The sequence below is a fragment of the Macaca nemestrina genome, chromosome X, assembly GCF_043159975.1.
Source record: "Macaca nemestrina isolate mMacNem1 chromosome X, mMacNem.hap1, whole genome shotgun sequence".
NCBI lineage: Eukaryota > Metazoa > Chordata > Mammalia > Primates > Cercopithecidae > Macaca > Macaca nemestrina.
In genome coordinates, this window is record NC_092145.1 from 24,004,190 (window position 1) to 24,017,217 (window position 13,028).

General features: G+C 38.7%; 1 long non-coding RNA gene across 2 annotated transcripts in view; it reads left to right on the plus strand.

The window, feature by feature from the left end:
- The window catches only part of LOC105481435 (uncharacterized), a 133,141-nt gene extending 130,724 nt beyond the window's left edge, over window positions 1-2,417 (plus strand). For both annotated transcript variants that reach the window (XR_986941.3, XR_011618300.1), the window contains exon 15: window positions 941-2,417. This is a non-coding gene — a long non-coding RNA (uncharacterized lncRNA). The remainder of the gene's footprint in view (window positions 1-940) is intronic.
- The last annotated feature ends 10,611 nt before the right edge of the window (window positions 2,418-13,028 follow it).

Below are 13,028 nucleotides of genomic sequence, written 5' to 3' on the forward strand. Positions count from 1 at the left end.
AACATAAAGTTCAAGCATGTCATAAATAGTATGTGTGATTCATAATAGGGTTCATAAAAAACAGAATTTATAAAAGAAATTTTGTATGTGATTAAGTTGGCTATACTGGAAATTATTTATAATCATCCTTCTAGAAATTGTGCTTTGATACTAAAAGTACACTAATATAAAACTAAAGTCTTGGTTAGAATAGATTTTCTTAAAATATTGAGTTACTCAATGAAATTGCAAGAAGTTTTAAATTTTTAATTATGTAACCATTTTCAAACTTGAAATTTTTGAGATTGATATCTTAGAAGTTCAAATTCTGCTGTACCCTGATGTTTTTAGCCTTTCTCTCTTTGAGAAGGCCTGGGATGCAGGTTTAACTTTCAGGTTATTCAAATAAGCTTCCCATAAGGAAAAAATAATTGCTACCATAGGTCTTTTATGTTGTTGTTGTTTTACTTTTTTGGTGATTAGCCTAAGGAACAGCGATTTTACATTTTATCGAAATAATTCCTGTGTTTTTTTAATTAGGTTTTTTAAAAATACTTAACTAAACTTAGAAAGGGTTAATGTTTTTATATTTGTGTAACTTCCTATATTGTTGTTGAAGTCTTTTGATTATGACTCTTGTTAAATGATTAACTATTATTTTATAATGTTATATGGTTCTGTTTTAATAAAATATTTTGAGACTTTTAACGTTTTTGACAAACATCCTCAAAATCAAATCCCAAATTAAGTCTCTGACTTGGACTTACTGCTGGAGGCTTATTAAAACTATAAAAATTAATCACCCTAAGGATATAGAATCTTTCCACAGCTGCCAACAAGTCATAAACTCCAGTATCACCACCGCCAGCCTAACAATTAGACATCAGTTGAGAGACTCCCTCTAACCCCACTTAAAAAAGGTCTGTATGAAATGTTATTAACTAACCCTTGTGCTGTTAAGTTGCAGGGCTTTGACTCCTGGGTACATGTATCTCTTCCGAAAGGGAACCCTGATGCCTACTGAATCTTAACAGTCAACGTTGATATCTGGCATCAAATTCAAGTTGACCAAAGTTCCATCTTCAGACCTTGGAGAAGATGACAGTCAAAATGAACTGCTTTCATGTGACACTGGACCAGGCCTATATACAAAGGCATAAATAATCATTGAATAATGTTTCCTCTATCTAAATATAATTTGTTCTATGCCTTACTAGATAAATGTTTAGTTACCTATGAGTTTTCTTTTCCTGCCATTGTCAGAGCTAGGCAGGGCTTAAGTCCCTTTTGTTTAAACATTACTAACTTGATACATAGCTTGCAAAATTGGGTAAAAAAACAAAGGTTACTTTTTTGCTCTGTCTCTGCTTAATATCGCTGAAATTTAAAACTATTTAGAATCCCACTGGCCCAATCTATTTTCAATGCTAATGCTCCACTGCTAAAACTATATAAGCACCTTCCCCCTAGGCTCAGGCACTATCTTGGAAGAGGTAAGTGTGTAAGGTTGATTTTCGAGCAACAAAATTAATTTAGATCTTCCAAATCAAAAATGGGCACACAGATGCCCAAATAGTTGGCAAAATAAGATACTTTACCTCCTGGACCAGTATGTGGTCCCTTTTCATCCATCCCAACCATAATTTCTTCTTTCCCATAGAATTAAAAGAAAATTGCAAAGAGGATATGAACATACCTGGTAACAAAACCGCCTGGGTATAGTGCTCCCAGTTATGAGATTTATGCAGATTGTTATATAAAGTTTTTAAAATCAAACACCTTAGGATAAACTATTAAAAAGACTGCCAAAAGCATTGTGACACAACAGAAGTCTCTAAATTCTGTAGCTTAAAAAGTTTTAACAAAATACTTATGTTTTGCAAGCTAATTGCTACAAGTCTATAACTAAAACATGTATTAACTAATGTCTTAGGTCTCCCTAAAATATATAAAACCAAGTTGTAAACCAATCACCTTGGGCACATGTTCTCAGGACCTCTTGAGACTGTGCCTTGGGCCATGGTCGCTCATATTTGGCTCAGAATAAAATTTAAAGAATATTTTACAGAGCTGCGTTTTTCTTGTTGACTTTTTCATAAAATATAAAATGTTTGAGAAAGGCACTTCTCAAGTGGCCAAGTGAGGATATTCTAGCTTAATGCGTAGAATTTACAGCTAAGTCAATTTTGTAACCTTGCCTTTTGACTTTTGTTTCTTGACGCTTACATTACAAAATTTTAAGGTTTGATAAATGCCTGCTCCACTTCCATTCCCTTCTGGCCTAGAATATTTAAATTGGCTGTAAGTCTTTTGGCTCTAAATCTGTTGGCTGTGAGTCCCCACCAAGGGATAGGATGGACCCAGGGCAGATAACCACACCACCCCAGCAATGGTATGGGACAAAATGATAGTTTGGCCATTGATGTTGCCTCTGGGAAATTTTTTTTTTTTATTTTTTTTATTTTTATGAAGACTTGCTCTGTTGCCCAAGCTGGAGTGCAGTGGTGCATTCTAGGCTCACTGCAACCTCTGCCTCCTGGGTTCAAGTGATTCTCCTGCCTCAGCCTCCCAAATAGCTGGTATTACTGGCGTGCACCACCACACCTGGCCAATTTTTGTATTTTCTTTTTTTTTTGAGACAGAGTCTTGCTCTGTCATCCAGGCTGGAGTGCAGTGGCATGATCTCGGCTCACTGCAACCTCCGCCTCCCGGGTTCAAGCAATTCTCCTGCCTCAACCTCCTGAGTAGCTGGGATTATAGGCATGCACCACCAGGCCCAGCTAATTTTTGTATTTTTTGTAGATATGGGATTTCACCATGTTAGTCATGACCTCGTGATCCACCTGCCTCAGCCTCCCAAAGTGATGGACTATAGGCGTGAGTCACCACGCCTGGCCTAATTTTTGTATTTTTAGTAGAGACAGGGTTTTGCAATGTTGGCCAGGCTGGTCTCGAACTCCTGACTTTGGGTGATCCACCTGCCTCGACCTCCCAAAGTGCTGGGATTACAGGTGTGAGCCACCACGCTTGGCCTCCTCTGCTAAATCCTGACCAGAAAAATCAAATTCTAACCCCCAATCAACTGAATTCCCCTCCATTCATCTGCCAAGGGGATTCCAAAGAATCCTGAAAAACTAGTTCAGACCATGACAATCAATATTAAAACAGATCTTAAAACTGACAAAACAGATTCTTTGTAGCAATAAGATACCAAATTCCAACCTGACTCTAGTATGACTTCACATGATAAAAAAGGAAATAAAAATATTTTACTCCCAAAATAGGTCTCTTTGACATATTTTGAAATGGCCCTGCAAGGCAATTGGGGAAATTTTGCATCTGTAAAGCAGCTCATGAACATAACTAGATCTTTCCCCTTCCAGGCCCTCCTAAACCTGAAGCGATTAACTGAGATTCTAGCACCTTTTAAAGTCTACTTAGGAAACATTCACCATTTGTTATCTCTGAGGGCAGCCACTTATGAGACTTCATCTATGTAATAAAAACCTTGGTCTCCACAGCACCTTATATTAACCCAGACACTCTGTTCTATTGATTCCAGGCCTTCCCCTTTGCCTTCTACCATGATTGTAAGTTTCCTGAGGCCTCTACAGCCATGCTTCCTGTACAGGCTGTGGAAGTGTGAGTCAATTAAATGTCTTTAGTCTTTAAACCTATAAATATCTTTGTAACAACTTCCTTAGCTACAATCTATAAGTTATTTCTAGATTACACAGTCTCATGTATTTCTTAATAGCAATGCAAGAATGCACTAATACAAACTCTGTTTTGGTCTGGCCTGTGGCTGCTTCCATATTCCTCTTTCCCAGGTCCATCTATAGGGAGATTCTGCCAAAGTGAAATAAAGACTGATAAAATTCCTTACTAGCAAACTTGTATTATAAGAAATAACTAAAAATAGTCCTTCAGTCTAAAAGGAAATGACTCTATATGGTGACTTGAATCCACAAGAACAAATGAAGAGCACAGGAAATGGTAAATAGCTGGGTTAATATAAAAAAGACTCTATGTATTGTTTTTTCATTTTTCTATATTATCTAAATGACCTAAGATTATGTGAAGCAATAATTATTACATTGTGTTGTTGGCTTTAAAACATATAAATGTAATTTATATAATAACAGCCCAATGTTGGGGGGGGTTTGGAAATAAATATGAGCAAAGTTTCTATGTTTTACTTGAAGTAAGTTAGTATTAAGCTGATGTATATTCTGATAGGTTAAAATGCACATTGTAACCCTTAAAACAACTATTAAAATAAATCAAAAACATAATTAAAAATTCAAAGAGAAGTTAAAGTGGTACATAAAAATATTTAGTGAATATGTAGTGAGAAGTTAAAAATATTTACTGAACACAAAAGAATACAGTCAATCTGGAACAGAGGAACAAATCCAGACAGGAGATATATAGAAACCAAATACCAAAATGGCAAATTCAGATTCAACTATATCAAAAATTACATTAAATTTTAGTGATTTAAACACCAAAATTAAAAGGCAGAGATTATTAGGTGGGATAAAAAAGCAAGATCTGAGTTTATGCTACCTACAGGAGACCAGTCTTAAATCAAACACCCAAATAGGTTGAAAGTAAAAGGATGGAAAAAAGATACACAGTGTCAATGGTAATCATAAGAAAGCTAGAGTGGCTATATTAATATCTGAAGAAATAGATTTATGGCAAGGTTTCATGATAAGAATATTATGAAATACACAGATAAAAATTACATAATAGTGCCAGAGTTAGTATATCCAGAAGCTAGATCAGTCATAAATGTATATATGCCTGCAACAAAGCCTCAAAATACATAAAGCAAAAAGTGCCGTAAACAAAAGAAGGCCTACACAATTCAGCAATAATAATGGGGCATTTTGCTGGGTGCAGTGGCTCACGCCTGTAATCTCAACACTTTCGGAGGCAGAGACGGGTGGATCACCTGAGGTCAGGAGTTCGAGACCAGCCTGGCCAACATGGTGAAACCCCATCTCTACTAAAAATTCAGTAATTAGCTAGGCATGGTGCCAGCACCTGTAATCTCAGCTACTTGGGAGGCTAGGCAGGAGAATCGCTTGACCCAGGAGGTGGAGGTTGTAGTGAGCCGAGTTTGTGCCATTGCACTCCAGCCTGGGCAACACAGCGAGACTCCATCTCATTAAAAAAAAAAAAAAAAAAAAGGAGGGGGAGCATTTTTATTCCTCATTCTCAATAACTGGTAGAGCAAGTGGACAGAAAGCCAGGAAGAATATATAACACTTGAAAAGACAACATCAACTAACTTCACCTAACTGATATATAAAATCACTTCACACAAGCCTGTGGCATACACCTGCTTTTCATGTACACATGGAACATTATGACAGAACATGTGATGGACCACAAAACAAGCCTCAGGAAATTTAAAGATTCCTGTCATACAAAGTATGAATGGAAGTAAATTAGAAAATAATAAAAGAATAAAATCTGGATATCCATAAATTCCACAGAATTATACACCATAGTTCTGAATAACAAATGGGATGGGTTAAGGAAGAAATCATAAAGGAAATTAGGAAATATTTTTAGTAGAATGAAATTTAAAACAACATATCAAAATCTATGGACCGCAGCTAAGGCAGTACTTACAAAGATATTTATAGGTTTAAACACTATATCAGAAAAGAATGATTTCAAACCTCATTTGCCCTTTTAGAAGCTAGAAAAAGAAAAAAACTAGGTCCAAAGCAAGCAGAAGAAAGTAAATCAGTAAGATTAGAATAGAAATGAATGAAATAGAAAACAGTAAAGCAAGAGAAGAAAGTCAATAAAATCAAAATTCATTCCATAAAAAAATACAAAAATTGAAAAACATTTATTTATTTATTTTGAGACGGAGTCTTGCTCTGTCACCCAGGCTGGAGTACAATGGCATGATCTCAGCTAACTGCAACCTCCACCTCCTGGGTTCAGGAGATGTTCCTGCCTCAGCCTCTCGAATAGCTGGGACTACCAGTGCGTGCTACCACACCTGGCTAATGTTTGTGTTTTTAGTAGAGATGTGGTTTCATCATGTTGGCCAGGCTGGTCTCAAACTTCTGACCTCAAGAGATCTGCCGTCCTTGGCCTCACAAAATGCTGGGATTACAGGTGCGAGCCACCATGCCCTGCCAAAAAATATTTAAAACTCCAAGAAAAAAAAAAAACACGCACACACACACTTTTGGAGGCCAAGGCAGCAGGATCACTTGAAGCCAGAAGTTCAAGACCAGCCTGGGCAACAAATGAAGACCCTGTCTCTACAAAAAATGTAAAAATTAGCCAGGCATAGTGGCACGTGCCTGGAGTCCCAGCTATGTGGTAGGCTGAGGCGAAAGATTGCTTGGGCCCAAGAGTCTGAGACTTCAGTGAGTTACAGTCACCTCACTGCATTCCAGTCTGGGCAACAGGGTGAGACCCCCGCCCCAATCTCTTTAAAAGAAATTTAAAGCTGGGCACGGTGGCTCACGCCTGTAATCCCAGCACTTTGGGAGGCCGAGGCGGGCGGATCACGAGGTCAGGAGATCGAGACCATCCTGGCTAACACGGTGAAACCCCGTCTCTACTAAAAATACAAAAAATTAGCCAGGTGTGGTGGTGCGTGCCTGTAGTCCCAGCTACTCGGAGGCTGAGGCAGGAGAATGGCGTGAACCCAGGAGGCGCAGCTTGCAGTGAGCCGAGATGGTGCCACTGCACTCCAGCCTGGGTGACAAAGCGAGACTCTATCTCAGGAAAAAAAAAAAAAAAAAAAAAAAAAAAGAACTTTAAAAAAGAGAACAGGTACAAATTATCAAACTCAGTGATGAAAATGGGACATTGGGATACTACTTATCCTACATAAATTAAAAGGATTGTAAGGGAATATTATGAATCTGACAGAAAATTACACAAGTTAGATGACGTGGTCAAATTTCTCAAAGGACACAAATTATTAAAACTTATTTAAGAATAAAGTAAAAATCTGGCCGGGCACAGTGGCTCACACCTGTAATTCCAGCACTTTGGGAGGCCGAGGTGGGCGGATCACCTGAGGTTGGGAGTTGGAGAGCAGCCTGGCCAATATGGTGAAACCCCGTCTCTACTAAAACTACAAAAAAAAAGTAGCCAGGTGTGGTGGCAGGTGCCTGTAATCCCAGCTACTCAGGAGGCTGAAGCAAGAGAATCACTTAAACCCAGGAGGCAGAGGTTGCGGTGAGCCGAGATAGCGCCATTGCACTCCAGCCTGGGCTACAAGAGCAAGGCTCTGCCTCAAAAACAAAAACCAAACCAAAACAAAAAAACCATAAAAAATCTGACTAGACCTACGACAGAAGTAAATATATTAATAATCAAAAATATTTACACTAAGAAAAATCCCAGCCCAGTTGGCTTCACTGGTGGATTATATTAAATATTTTTAAAAGAAATAATAATGCCAGTACTTCACAACTGTTTCAGAAATAGAGGCTGAGAAAACACTTCTGATTCATCCTGTGAAGCCAGTGTTATTCTGACACCAAAGCCAGAAAAAGACATCAGAATAACAGAAGACCCTTTATATCCTTCATGGACATGGACATAACACTTAAAATATTAGTAAACTTAATCCAACAACATACAAATAAGATTGTATGTCATGACCAAGTGGGATTAATCCCATGAAAACTGGGTTGGTTTAATGTTCAAAAGTCAACTAAGTACTGCACAATATTAGTAGAATATAGGATTAAAATCACATGGTTTTCTCAGTAGATGCATAAAAGTATTTATAAAAATGGAACACGCATTTATGATAAATAGCCTCAACAAGCTAGGAGCAGAAGAAGACTTCCTCAAATTGATAAAGGGCATCTATGAGAAACCCAGAGCTAACAACACAGCTAATGTTGAAGAAAGGTATTGTTTCCTCCCTCCTAAGATCACTAACAAGGCACAGATGTTCACTTTACTAACAAGGCACAGATGTTCACTTTTGCCACTTGTGTTTTAACATTTTACTGGATTTTTTAGCCAGTGCAATCAAGTTCAAAAAGAGACATTAAATGCATTTGGATTATAAAGGGAATATTAAAATGCCTTTTTTTTCTAGAAAACATCAAGGAATGCATGAAAACTATAGAACTAGTAATTGAGTTTTATAAATTTACATCACACAATATCAATATACAAAACTGATATTTCTATATACTAGCAATTAATCAGAAAATTGAATTAAAAATACAATGCCATTCACCACAACATCAACAAGAAAAAAAATACTTAGGGTTAAAATTGACAAAAGAGCCGGGCACAGTCGCTGGTGCCAGTAATCCCAGCTACTGGGGAGGCTGAGACAGGAGAGTAGCTTGAACCCCTGCAGCAGAGGTTTCAGTGAGCCAAGATCGTGCCACTGTACTCTAGCCTGGGAGACAGAGTGAGATTCCGTCTCAAAATAATAATTAAAAAAAATTGACAAAAGAAGCACAAGACTTGTCCATGAACTATAGTTGAGAGAACACTGTTGAGAGAAATCAAAGAAGGTAATGAACAGAGACACATTCCATGTTTATAAATTGAAATGCTCATTACTGTTAAGATGGCAATTGTACCTAAATTTATTTATAAATTCAAATCAATCCCCATCAAAATTCCAATAGAAATTGATAGGACGATTTTCAAATTTTTATGGAAATGCAAATAACCTAGAATAGCCAAAACAATTTTTGCAAAAGTGCAAAGTTGAAAGATATGCTAACTGATTGCAAAACTTACCATAAGACCATAATAGACCAGGCACAGTGGCTCACGCCTGTAATCCCAGCACTTTGGGAGGCCGAGGCGGGCGGATCACGAGGTCAGGAGATCGAGACCATCCTGGCTAACACAGTGAAACCCCGTCTCTACTAAAAATGCAAAAAATTAGCCAGGCGTGGTGGTGCACGCCTGTAGTCCCAGCTACTTGGGAGGCTGTGGCGGGAGAATGGCGTGAACCCGGGAGGCGGAGCTTGCAGTGAGCCGAGATCAGGCCACTGCACTCCAGCCTTGGCGACTGAGTGAGACTCCATCTCAACAACAACAACAACAACAACAACAACAAAAGACCATAGTAATCAGGAGAGTATAGAATTGGCAAAAGTATAAGCATATACATAAATGGAACAGAATGGAGAGTACAGAAATAAATCCTTACATCTGTATTCATTTGATTTTTGGCAAAGATACTAGCACAAATCATTAAGAAAAAAGACAATCTTCTCAGGGAATGGTGCTGGAACATTTGGCTATCCACATGCAACAAGTGAACTTAAACCTCAGATCATCACACATAAAGGTTAACTCAGAATGGACCACAGACCTAAACTTTTTTTTCTTTTTCTTTTTTTGAGACAGAGTCTCACTCTGTCGCCCAGGCTGGAGTGCAGTGGCCTGATCTCGGCTCACTGCAACCTCTGCCCCCCAGGGTTAAGTGATTCTCCTGCCTCAGCCTCCCGAGTAGCTGGGATTACAAGTGTGTGCCACCACACCCAGCTAATTTTTGTATTATTAGTAGAGACAAGGTTTTACCATTTTGGCCAGGCTAGTCTCGAACTCCTGACCTCAGGTGATCCGCCCGCCTCGGCGCCCCAAAGTGCTGGGATTACAGGTGTGAGTCACCACGCCTGGCCACACAGACCCTAGTATATGAGCAAAAACTAGAAAACTTCTAGAAGGAAATGGGAGAAAATCTTTGTTTTTGGATTAGGCTAATCCATAAACAAAAGATTGACAAATTGAATTGGACGTAGTCAAAATTATAAAATTCTGCTTTTCAAAAGACACTGTTAATAGAATGAAAATGTAAGCCATAGCTTATACAAATATTTCTAAAACGTATATTTGTTAGAGGACTTGTATGCAAGTCTTCTGTAAAGAACTTTCAAAACTCAATAATAATAAAAAAATTAAAATAGGTAGATTTGTTGTAACAAAATACCATAGACTGGGTGGCTTAAACAACAAGCATTCATTCCTTACCATTCTGGAGGCTGAGAAGTCCAAGATCAAGGTGACAGCAAAACTGGTGTCTGGTGAGGGACTGTTTCCTGACTTAGAGACAGCTTCCATCTTATTATATCCTCACATGGCTAAGAGAGAGATCATCTTTGTCATGCCTCGTCTCAGACACCAATCCCATTCCTGAGGGCTCTACCCTCATGAACTAACTCCCAGGGGCTCACCTCCAAATATCATCATATTGGGAATTAGGCTACAAGATTCAAATTTAGGAGGCATTCAGTTCATAACAATGAGTCAAATATTTAATAGATACTTTACTAAAGAAGATATATGCATAGATAAAAATACATGAAAATATGCCCAAACATCATTAGCCTTTAAGAAAATGCAAATTGAAACCATAAGGTGATAAAACTACACACATTAGAATGGCTATATAAGAAAACCAGACAATTTCACATTTTTGAGGGTGCAGTGACACTGGAAATTTCAGTCATGCAAGTGAGAATGTAAAATTTTTTCACCATTTTGGAGAAAAGCTTGACTATTTCTTTTTCTTTTTCTCTTTTCTTTTCTTTTCTATTTTTGAGACAGAGTCTTGCTCTGTCGCCCAGGCTGGAGTGCAATGGCACGATCTTGGCTCACTGCAATTCCACCTCCCAGGTTTAAGCAATTCTCCCGTCCCAGCCTCCCAAGTAGCTGGAACTACAGGCGCCCACCACCATGACTGGCTAATTTTTGTATTTTTAGTAGAGACGGGGTTTCGCCATGTTGTCCAGGCTGGTCTCGAACTCCTGACCTCAAGAGATCTGCCTGCCTTGGCATCCCAAAGTGCTGGGATTACAGGCACAAGCAATTTATTTAAAAAGAAAACATAAACTTAGGGTATGACCCAGCTATTCTCCTTTAAGGTATCTACTTGTCCTAAACCATTCATGCTTCTATAACAAAATACCACAGACTGGGTAATTTATAAGCAATAGAAATTTATTTCTCATAGTTTTGGAGGCTGGGAAGTTCCAGATCAAGGTGCTGGCAGGTTTGGTATCAGGCGAGGGTCCAGTCTCTCGCCTTCCAAGCTGGTGCCCTGTTGCTGCATCTTCTGGAAGGGATAAATGCTGTGTCCTCACATGGTGGAAGCAACAGGAAGGGATGAACCCACTCCCTCAAATCATTTCATAAGGGCCCTAATTCTGTCCCTGGGGCTCTTCTTCTGTGACTTAATTATTTCCTAAAGGCCCCATCTCTCAGTACTATCATACTGTTGATTAAGTTTCAACGTATGAATTTTGGAGGACACATTCTAAATACAACACTATCCAAGGGAAATGAAAATATATGTCCGCACAAAGACATACACAAATATTTGTAGTAGCATTATTTATTGCAGCCTCGACCTGGAAAAAAATCCAAATTTCCATCGCCATGTATGTGAATAAACAAAATGTGACATATCTATTAGTCAGGGTTCTTTAGAGGGACAGAACTAACAGGATAGATGAATATATGAAGGGGAGTTTGTTAAGATAATTGGCTCACACGGTCACAAGGTGAAGTGCCACAATAGGCCATCTGCAAGCTGAGGAATCAGGAAGCCATTCCAAATCCCCAAACCCCATAAAGTAGGGAAGCTGGCGAGGCCCGGTGGCTCACGCCTGTAATCCCAGCACTTGGGGTGGCCAAGGTGGGTGTGTCACAACGTCAGGAGATCAAGATCTTCCTGGCTAACATGGTGAAATGTGTCCTTAACTTTTTATAATAGACTTAGAGTTTATATTTTACCACCTCACACAGAATGTAAAATCCTTGTAATTATATATATATATATATATATATACACACACATATATACTTTTACTATTCCTCAATGTCCTTTATACTATTATTGTCATATGTAATTTATGTACGTACATTATAAACACCACAAAATGATGTTAGAACTTTTGCTTTAAGCATTCAAGTGTATTTTAAAGGAACTAAGTGAAAATATGGTCTTTTGTACATGCTCAGACACTAACATTTTCTGATGTTCTTTACTCTGGAACATGTTCTGGCTCTGGAAGTGCTGAATTTTCCTCTGATATAGTTTTCTTCAACCTGAAGAATGTCCTATAGCATTTATTTTATTGTATGCCTACCAGTGACAAAGAATCTTAGTTGTCTTTTATGTGAAAACATTTATTTCACCTTCATCTGTGAAGATATTTTCAAGGATAGAGAACTCTGGGTTGACTTTTTTCCCATCAGCACTTTCAAGAGGACGTGACACTGTCTTGTAGCCTCCATAGTCACTGATGAGAAAGCCATAGCTTTTAAAATAAAACATGTGATATATGTCAGCTGCAGCATTTCAATTCTGTGGGGGAAATGACTGAGTTTTCAATGAGTGGTCTTGGGATTACTGGCCATCCGTGCGTGCAAATGAAACTTTACTTCTCCCTCACACTGTAGACAAAACTCAATTCCATAGTCTCTTTTCAGGTAGTCATGGTGAGGAAATTCATTATAAACCTGCACTTGTACTGCAGAAAGCCCAGGAGAGGAGGGAGGGCTTTGATGGATTTGAGAGGTGAGAATGAATGTCTAAGCCAGGGGTTGGCAAGCTGACTCACAGAACAGATGTGGCCAGTGACTTGTATTTGTAAGGCCTGAAAGCCAAGAGTGATTTTTACATTTTTAAAGCTTTGCTTGAAAAAATGGAGGCTATGTGACCGAGGTCACCTGTGGCTTACATAGCTTAAATGATTCACCATCAGGCCTTTTACACAAAGAGTCTGCTATCACCTGCATCTAGGACCAAAGATACCCTGACCCATAGTGTCTCCTATGTAGGGACAGGACATGTTCTAGAAACCTCACTGTGGTCTAATGTGCACGTCCTCTTCATGAGGATGGCTTCACTGACGTAAACATAAGCAGGACCAGATTAGCATTTCATGTCAGGCCAGGCCCCAGAAGCAGAGTAGAATGAGATCCAGACACAAGTTCTAACCGTATCTGTGACATGGCCTTACAGGAAACCATTGGAAATCATTCCTCAATGAAAGGCAGAGGCCTAG